Raw genomic sequence first — 10668 nt, forward strand, 5'->3', positions numbered from 1 at the left:
TACATAGTTATCACTTATCGAATTCTTAGTATGTGCCAGGACTTAGAGACACTACCCAACACCTGCCACAGTGCTGGGAATATTACAGATAACTCAATATATGATGGCAGAATAATCGAATGATCTTATTCAATGCTCCGAGCAACCCTGAGAAGCAGGTATCATTGTCTCAATTATAGTAGACATATTTTTGTCATAATTGTATAGCATCTGAGCCTGCTTCCTGATCTTGAGGAGTCTGCTTTTGCAAGAGGGTCCCACTCTGGATGCTGAGAAGGTGAAAAGCTCCCCTTGACCTCTGGCAGCAGGAGCAGGGACATGTGAACTGAAGACAGCCAATCGAATCCTCACCTGAGACTTTTCAATCCAGACTGAACAATGTAGTTGGAATTCCTTCTGGTGGGGCTGACAGGGCATCCAGTGCCTGTGGCCCTGGTGGCACTGGGGCCAGCAGTGACCACGGTGCCGGCAGAGGGCCCAGTACCCAGCCGCCTACAATCCATTTTAAAAGGGGGAAAAGTATTGTACATGACATTATGTGATGTTAGTTTTGCAAGGAAGTTTCTACATCTTGCCAGCCTTTCCAGAATTCTCTTTCCTTCTGGAGTCTGTGAGTTTCCTTAACACTCAATCTACTTCAGGCACCCCCAAGGGATTCCTCTCTCAGGATGCCTGCCCTCCATCTCCTCAGCAGATGTTTAGGCAGCTCTTGTTGCCTCCAAGAAGATGAAGCCACACCTCTTCAGATTTTCTACCCCCCACCCCCGCATCCCCTGTCTGCCCATTTTATGCCCAAACTATGCCAATTCAGGGCCATTGGTACTCTTTTCCTCTTGCAAATGAAAACCCCAGAATGGGTCTTTCTGTCGCACACAGATATGCTGGGGGTGAGGGCTGATTCATACATTTTTCTTAAGGAAAAAAGGCCTTTGGGCCAGCTGGCAAAGGTTGGTTTTCATTGATTTATTTTTCATTCCCTTCTTGGACTCCTCCTTTGCTCCAGGCCTGTGGTAGATCCCATGGGGAATACTGGGGGACAAATACATGTACATAAGTGTAAAAAAAGAGTACTGGACTTGGAGTAGGAGAGCTGGGATGGAACCCTGGCATGGTCACTCACTGTCTGCCAGAAGTTGGGTGGGTTCCCTAACCTCTCCAAGCTGCAGTCTCATGATCTGTAAAATGACCTCATCAGTGCAGATATTCTGTGGGTTGCTGGAAGATTAAGAATGCATTTAAGAACTCATCAAAATCGCTGGTTCATGGGAGACATCCCATAGATGTGTGTGCCTGTCAGTTGAAAGTCCCCCCGATGATGGAGCCCAAAAGGAAGATGCCCACACCTCCAGCCACTTAAAGTCAGTGGGGGGAGGGCAGGAGCATTTGAGAGTTAGGGCACCTAGAAACGTGGTAAAACCTACTTGCAATTGTGTTAAATCCCTGAACCACCAGCATCGTGGGCAGATGAGGGAGGGTGAGTGGAGGGAGAAGGGTGCCAGAAGAGAAGGTGCTAGAAAGAAGAGCTGAAAACAAGCATGACCCTTAACTGAGTGTTGTCTAAATAGTCCTCGAGCCCAGTTTCACCGTGGCCCTAAGGTGGGGCGGCAAACACCCTGGAAGGACCATGTGGACCCAGTGGGTGCTGGTGTTGGGACCTGGGTCCCAGTCTTGTCTCGAACATTTATGTGGTGAATGAACTGGGAGGGCCACCGAAGCTCTCTGAGCCTTATCTTCATGCCTGCGATGTAGGGGGAAATACTAGTACTTGCCTCACTATTGTAGAAACAATGAACAGGCGAATGATTTTCTAAACAATTTATTAAGATATACTTCACGTACCACAGAATTCACATCAACCTGGCTCCATATTTTCTTTGGACCAGTAGTACTCGGGCATGTTCTTTTCACATCATATGGCTGGAGCTTAGGAAGTTGAACAGAGACACCACATGATGCCTCTTGAGCCTCTTAAGTCACTCCTGCCACACTCCACTGACCAAAGCAAGTCATGTGGCCACGTCAACATCAGTGGTGAGACGTATGATGCTCAGGCTAATGGGCAAGGCTACAAAGTCACGTGGCAAAGGGTGTGAGTGTAGAATTCTATGGGAAGAATCTGAAGACTGGTGAACAGTGACACATCCTAGGACAGGGGACGACAAATGTGCCTAGGAATGCAGTATGGGTGGTTTTGGTCTCCCAGGAGCCTACCAATGCTGCTTTGCTTGTAAGTGGCCAGCTTCTGCTCTAGCTTCCTGCTTCTGAGGGTCCCATGTTCCAGGAGGGGGACTGTGCTAGTCCAGCCTGTCACATAAGCTTTCTAGGCCACAATTCCTAGTTCCTGGCTTCCCAGCTATCCTGCCACTGTTTCCTCTGAGGTCCTGCCAAGAGAAGCAAGCCTTCCAAGGGGTTCAGATCTCCTTCATGTGCAACAGGCTGGGGTCAGACCCCTTTGCTCCTGTTCCCAGGGGCCCAGCCAAGTTCAGACCCCTTTCTCCTGTTCAGTCTCCCAAACACAGCTTTCTCACACTGCTTTCCTGTCCAATATGGCCTGATGATGCTATCTAGCAGACAGCAAAGACTCATATAGCCAGGCCCTCAATTCACAGAAAGGCCTGTTTATCTTTCCTGGGGTAAGACAGAGTCTCCAACAGTGAATGTTCAGAACTCAGATTAGCTTTTCAAAGGTGACCTTTCCATAGTTTACATTCTCAATAAATTACTCTGCTAAATTATAATGGATGGAGCTTAAAGCAAATTTCTGAAAGGTTTGGTCAACATTCTGGTGTAAATAACCTTCTGGGTGTTTCAGTATTGCCAGTCTGCTTAGTCTGCTTCCATTAGTAATGTGAATAAGCATTTCCTTGGGTACAGCCCAAAGTTAGCAGCAATTATGAAAACTATGCAGAAGCTGGTTAATTCAGGAGCTGGGTAGCATGGCTTTCTTCAATGAGACCTGCCGCCTCTCTGTCACCACCTTCTCCCTATGGAGGTTGTTTTAGTGTAGTCTTTGCAGGCTGATTTCTAAACATCCTTTCAAGAAGGTGACATAGAAAACAAGCCACAAGTTCCTCATAAAGTTAAACACACACCTATCTTATAACCCAGGAATTCCAGTCCTGGGTATTTTTACTCTGGACAAATGAAACTTCTACATGCCCTACACAAAGACTTGTACATCAATATTCATAGCAGCTTTATTCTTAACAGGAAAAAACTGGGAGAACCCAAATGTCCATCAACAGATGAATGGACAAACACACTGTGGAATATACATGCAATGGAAAACTCTGTTGCAATAAAAAGGCAGGACAGCCAAAATATGTGACGACAGATGAATCTCAGAGATATTATGCCGCATGAAGGAAACCAGGCACAAAAGACTATCTACCGTGTGATTCCTTTATTATGATACTGTTTTGGTTCGGGCTACTATAGCAGAATACTACAGACTGGGTGACTTACAGACAACAGAAATTTCTTTCTCCCAGCTCTGGAGGCTGGGAAGTCTAAGACCAAAGCGCCAGCAGGTTTGGTGACTGGTGAGAGCCTTTATCTGATTCAGAGACGGTCATCTTCTCGCTGCATCCTTACATAGTGGAAGGAGTGTGGATTCCTCTAGGATTCATTTTATAGGGACGCTGATCTCACTCATGAAACCTATGCCCTCCTGACCCAATCATTTCCCAAAGGCCCCGTCTCCTAATACCCTGACATTTGGGTTAAAATTTTAACATATGAATTTTGGAGGGACACAAACATTGAGTCTTCAAAGACACTCCAGAAAAGAGAAAAACAGTCAATGATAGAAGTCAGAACAGTTGGAATTTATTGGGAAAGGGCAAGAAGGAACTTTCTAAGTGATAGAAATGTTTTATATCTTCATCGGTGTGGTAATTCTGTGTATATATTTGTTAAAACCCATCAAATTCTGTAGGTTAGACCTGAGCATTTTGCTGTATGTAAATTATACCTCAATATAAGATATTTCTTAAAAAATCAGGCTATTTCCTCAAGCGTTCCCAGAGAAAATTTAGGAGATCCATGTCCTAAATGTTATTTTTTTATTTTTTAGTGTTTATTTATTTTTGAGAGAGCGAGAGAGAGACAGAGCGCAAACTGGGGAGGGGCAGAGAGAGAGGGAGACACAGAATCCGAAGCAGGCTCCAGGCTCTGAGCTGTCAGCACAGAGCCCAATATAGGGTTTGAACTCACAAACTGCGAGATCATGACCTGAGCCAAAGTCGGATGCTTAACTGTCTGAGCCACCCAGGCGCTCTGTGTCCTAAATGTTAATGGGGACACTGGTGACCTTAGAGCTGAAAAGGTAGTTGGTAACATGTAGTCAGCAGCCAAGTGGCAACGTTTTCGTTTTGTATCATCATTTAATCATTTATGAAAAATAATTTCTGAAAATGGATTATGAGGCCCATCGAATTAAGTTCTTAAAATGATTTTGAGAGTGGATCCCAGGTTCTGCTTAGTGAACTCCAAACGTCATGATGGGCAGCTTTTATGTCAATGTCCTATGATGCTCTCTTGCTGAGGAGCAGGGCTTGTTCAGACCTTGGGTCTGAAGAGCCTGTGACATAAGGGTCAGACAGAGCACCTCTCCGGCCCAAGGTGAAACATGATTTTCTGAAGATGCGTCAGAGTTGGAGGATCCTATTAGCTGGGGTGGTAGGAGCTCTGGATTGGGGGCCAGCAGGCCTGGAGTGAGACTTTGCCCTTCCAGTAACCTGCCCTGAGCAGTAAATCCATGTGGGAACCTGCTGACATTCAACCAGAGAGAGTGCTATGACCTTGGGCGAGGCATTTGTTGCTTCTCCTCTAATCTATCCAGGGCCTCGGGACTCCTGGAACAGGATGTTCATTATGATTCTCCCTTGACCAAAATCCTTTATAATCCCCATGCTGCCGTCCCTGCCAGGAAAGGCAAAAACCTCCCTTGTGCTGAAGCTCTTGCTTTGTTTGATGTGGCCTGGGACTGAATCAGGCCATGAGTTTCCCCCCACTTGCTCAATTAGACAAGCTTTTTAAACACAGAGCTGTAACACACACCCAAACAGAAAACAATGCAAAGGGAAGAGCCCCTTCTCTCCTATTTGTCAAATTGTCTTTGGAATGTGCTTCTCTCCCACTCTTCAGAGGCAGGGAGCCCTCCCACACAGGGGCATCCAGGATGCTGCCAGCTTCTCAGGGTGGTCCCAGACAGTCTCCTGTTCACTGCCCCCCCCCCCCCGGGAAAATCATGTACAGTGCATTTCAGGGGATTGGCTGAGGGAGGGTCGCCTTCATTCTTTTCTCCTGGTCACTGTCTTCTCGATCTCATCCAGCATGCTTGCCTCAGCGCCTTCATAACACGTGCACTCAGACAGATATGTATGTACACACGGCCACACAGCATTGAGCAGTCATTCATTCATTTCTTCTCCAACAAGGACATATGGAGCCCCACGTGCCTGACACTGTGCCAACCATCAGGATGCAGCAGGGTGCAAGATTAACACCTGGGGGAAATGTACACAGCGCTCACTGCTAACACAGTGTTCATGGGCAGACACAGATGTCAAAAGGCAATTCCAGTACAGAGGAGGAAGTGCTGAAAGAGGACAGAGTGGGGACGCTAATTCAGATTCAAAGGACTCAGGAAGTGCTTTCCCAGGGGGCATGTGCTCTAAGCTGAGACTAACAATAAGTTAGTTGTTCGAGTGATGAAGGATGGGAGGAAAGTATTTTAGAAAAAGGAATAGCATGTGAAGACCCAGGGGCAAGAGAGAAATCGGTTCAAAGAGTGAAAAGGAATTTCTCATATCTGGATGCTTAGAGCAGAAGAGGGAAGGGTGAACCATGAGAGTGGCATGGATCAGGGAGGGAAGTACCTCAGCAGGCAGGTTTCCAAAAGCAGCACAGTGGGTAAGTCGAGAGCAAGGGCTGTGGGATAAGGTTGCCTGGGGTGAATCTTGGCTCCACCATTCCTAGCTATGTGACCTTGGGAAAGTCATTTAGCCTCTCTGCCTTGGTAGAATCACTGTAGTGCTCATGTCTGAAGGAGGATGGAGACAGATATTGCATGTACCCGAGAACTGGCTGCCATGTGATGTGTTCATTCACATTAGCCATTATCGAGCTCCTAAACCCCTCCAGCAAGTCAGGAGCCATTCCAGAATAGGGGGCAGGCTGTAACTACAGTGGGTCAACCAGCTGTTACCCTTAAAAGAAATGCCCAGTATCAAATAAACACTACATCCAGCATTCTAATCACCAGGATAACCGCAGTTCTCTTTCAAATAGCATTTTAAAAGTTGCAACGCATGGGGCGCTTGGCTGGCTCAGTCGGTGGAGTGTGTGACGGGTGATCTAGGGGTTGTGAGTTCATAGTCCCACGTTGGGTGTAGGGTTTGCTTAAAATTTTTTTTTAATCTTTAAAAAAATAGATAGATAGATAGATAGATAGATAAATGTTTCAATGTAAATTCCATACATTTGCTTTGTTGAACTCTTAAAACTTATCCTGTGGGGGTGCCTGGGTGGTTCAGTCAGTTAAGCGTCTGACTTTCTGTTTCAACTTAGGTCACGATCTCATGGTTTTGTGGGTTTGAACCCTGCACTGGGCTGTGCACTGACAGTGTGGAGTCTTCTTGAGATTCTCTCTACCCCTCCTCTATTCACTCTCTCTCTCAAAATAAATAAACTTAAAAAAACAAAAACAAAAAACAAAACTTACCCTGTGAAGGAAACAGAATGCCCTCCTTTTTACAGAAAATGAAACAGGTTTTTTTTGCCTGGAGAGTCTGGGGCCCGGAGTGGACCAGCTCCTCTCTGTCTCCATCCTACACAGCCTGGGAACCCCACTCCTTCCACCTGTTCCCATCCCCCTGTGGCAAGCTTAGTAGGATGGCACCTCCCTGCTTCCAGAGGACAGCTTCCCAGGCATGCTTACATCACCATGCACACACACACACACACACACACACACTGGCCCTCAGGGCTCATCAGCCACCTGGGAGGTACCCAAGTTGCTGTGTGGAGTGGATGTGTGACAGCTACAACCAATGTCTTCTCTGACTTAAGGGTGTCCCTGACACAACAGCTGCCCCTGGTGCTTTCCAGCACTCCCCCCACCTATATCTGTGGCATGTCACTCTCTGATCTCAGCAGCCTTCTCAAGGAACAATATTCTTGGCTCAGCTCTTATCATGCTGGCCTGATAAATGGGTGTGTAATTCTTTCGTATATTAGTTTTATCTCCCACCTTAGGCTCCTGGGGGTGAGGAGTTATGTCTATTTTTCTGTCAGATACAAGGGCTCCCTCATAGCCTCAGATGCATAATGGTTACTCAATAACTACCTGCTAATCACACATTTATAATAGGTAAATACACACTTACGGGTAGGGTATGTGTCCCTATAATATGATGTCAAGGGAATTTGGTTAATATCAGAAGGTTGTTTGGGAACTGTGAAAAATTAACAAAAAAGAGGTGGGCTTGAGCAAGTATTTCATAGTCTTGGTCAAGGATGAGTTAGTAAAAGGAGAATTTATCCTAAGGATATAAAGCAACCTCTAGGGACACACCCACCAGAGCCAGGACTCACAGGACCTGGTGGAAGAATCAGGCTTTCCCCCACTCATTTCTTTCAGTCCCTCCCTCCCGTGTTTCTTCACCTTCGCTTCTCTTAGCTCTTCCTGCAGGCTTTTGACATCTCCTGCTTCGAAATAACTCATTGTTTCGGGTTACCATGCTACGAAAAAGAGCTCCAATTCTCCAAGATCTTACAACTCCAGGGGCCAGCAATACCACAGTGGTTTCTGTGTCTCTTACTTTGAATGCCTGAGAGAGAATCTAATTGGCTCAGCTTGGATCAGTTCTTCCTTCTGCTCCAATCAGTTGTGTCCAAGGGGCGGGTCCTCCTCAGAAACACGGCCACTCAGGCTGCCCCTTCTTCTGGAGGGGTTCAGAGCACTTCCCAAGTAAAGGGTCTGAGTTATGCCTTCCAAAGCTGCTGAACACACTCCATTTCCAACTATACAGGGACTATCAATCCACTCTTCTTTCACGGAGACATTGACCAAGGGCCATTTATTTCAGTAAGAACTCTTGGGCTGTCCTGTACTATTTCAGAATACTTTAGGCCCTGAAAAGGGAAAGGAAAATTTGAAATATAAGGATTCTGACCTCCATGATGTGTTTCTCATGGTAGGGGCTTAACCATTGGGACCAAGGGCTAGGCAGAAATTAGAATATGGAATAGGTACAATAATTTTGTGGGCAGGAATGTGGGAACATAAGCTTCAAAGATGGGCCAACAAGAGAGGATCCATATCAGCCACTATCTTCAACTATCAGATTGACAAATATTAAAAAGAATGACAACGCCCAGACTGGACATGAGGAAACAGGCACCGTTATCGACTGCTGACAGTAGCAAAGAAATGGAACAGTACTGCTATAGAGTATCTGACGATCTCTGCCAAGATGGTAAATGTGTATCTCTTGTAACCACCAATTCTAGGCTCAGGAATTTACCTTATGTCAATAATTGGGCAAGAGTTCAAGCATGTTTGCATGTGGTGTTGCTGTTAGGTGTTCTGAGGAGGAAACAAAGGGGAAAAAAACATTTAAATGGTACACATTGCTTAGGTAACTTATAGCATAATAGGATTCCATTAAAACAATTAAAACAATGGTATATAGCTCTGTGTTAGCATGGAATGATATCCTGGATGTACTGTTGTAGGGGGAGAAAGGCACATGGTAAAAATAGCCATTCACATAAGAGCTGATTTATGTAAAATATATAAAACTCTCTGGACATTAAGCACAGTCCGAAAGGAATTACCAACGTATTAAGGGAAGGCTCAGAGTTAAGGTGATTGTTACTTTTGTCTTTTGTATATGCATCATATATCATGTATCATATATATTATATATCAAGCATTGATTGAATCTACATTATCTGTTTTCATAATGAGAAATTCAATAAAGCTAGGCTCTTTGTCTTTTTTTAAGACAAACTTTTAATTTTAGAATAGTTTTACAGAAACCTGAAAAGTTAGTACAGTGTTCCCATACACCCCGCACCCAGTATCCCCTATTATGGACATTTTACATTAGCATGGTACATTTGTCAGCATCCCTGAACCAATACTGACACATTACGTTACATAAAATCCATGCTTTAAGCAGATTCCCTTAGTCTTTACCAATGCTCCACCTCCTTGAGGGTAAACTGTCTGCATAAACGTAGGACTCTTCTGCATTTGAGATTTGTCTCTTGTCCTCCATTTGTTTATTTATTCAATCATTTGGTTTCATCAGTATGGACTCATAAATAGTCCTTGCATACTTTTAGAATCCCATATTACTTTAATTATTTGTTATTCAAAATAATTTGTTCCAGTTTTGACCATTGGGAGTCTTTGAGTTGGCTCCAGAGCCTCTTTGACATATTCCTATCAATGTGGGTTTGTATTATGCATGTGTGGCTTTCTTTTTAAAGCACTTGCTTACTTTCTGGCACTACAAGATGTTCCAGGTTCATCTTGTGTATTGCCTGCTCCAATCCTGCAGTCAGTCTTTCCTCCAAGGAGCCATATTGCTTTCATTGGAGAACAGTATCAGAAACCAAGATCTATGCACTAAGTGCACAGGTGAAGTGTACACATGGTAAGGCGAAGTAAAGGTGACGTCTGCAGCTAAGTAGGCAGACAATGAAGCCCAGTGGCCGAATGCGGGTCCCTATGAGAAGGGTGGGCAGGGCTAGGGACTGTCCCTCCGAGAAGGGCCCACTGGGGCTCAGTCACAGGCAACTTATAGAACAAGGACAGTCAACCTGGCCCTGCTCTGACCCCATCTCAAGGTTCCTTCTGAGTGGCCAGTGAGCTAGGGGAGGAGGAAGGATCAATCTCTCTCCTTCCCTCTAGACTCCAGTGCCACTGTGAGTGATCATGTTCAGGCCCTGACAGCCCCCATGGTCCTGCTCATTCTGATGTCCCAGGTCAGATCTTGTTTGGCAACACCTTTGGGGTGATGTCCAGGCCTGTGTACATGGTGGCTACTGGTGACCCTCTGGCTGCCAGGCAGCACTTTCAGACCTGTCCAGACTTGGGGAAATTCTGCCCCAGGAGCCTTGGAGAAGCTTCCAGCACAGAGACCTGGGAGGCTTGCTTGCATGCACATCCTGGCCAGGTGGGGATCGGGTCTGGGGGCTGTGCAGAGGAGGGGTGCAAGCTGATGCCTGCTGAGCTCTGCCTACCTGCGTGTCGTTCGCAGATCTGGCTTGGGGACTCAGAAATAGGATACTTATGTGGGACATGATTGTACTTGAAAAAAATTATTCCTAGTTTATCTGAAATTAAACCTTAACTAGGTATCTTGTATTTTATCTGACAGCCTTAGGGAAGAAACCTGCCTAAGGAGTGTCTCAAGCCAGAGCAAGGTTAGTGGGGGATTGTGCCCCCAAGTATCCTTTCCTAAGTCACCGATCATGTCATCTCTTAACTAGATTTTTTGCCCGAAGTCTTAAAAATAAACAACATAAACTTCTCCAGCTGACAAAAGGCAGTCAGAAGTGCCAGCATTTGATTTGCTCCGCGGCAGGATCAGGGACACTGACTGTGTCATGTACCCTCAGTCCCAAGCACAGGACCGGAAGCTCACTGCC

Source organism: Lynx canadensis, chromosome A3, assembly GCF_007474595.2.
Source record: "Lynx canadensis isolate LIC74 chromosome A3, mLynCan4.pri.v2, whole genome shotgun sequence".
NCBI lineage: Eukaryota > Metazoa > Chordata > Mammalia > Carnivora > Felidae > Lynx > Lynx canadensis.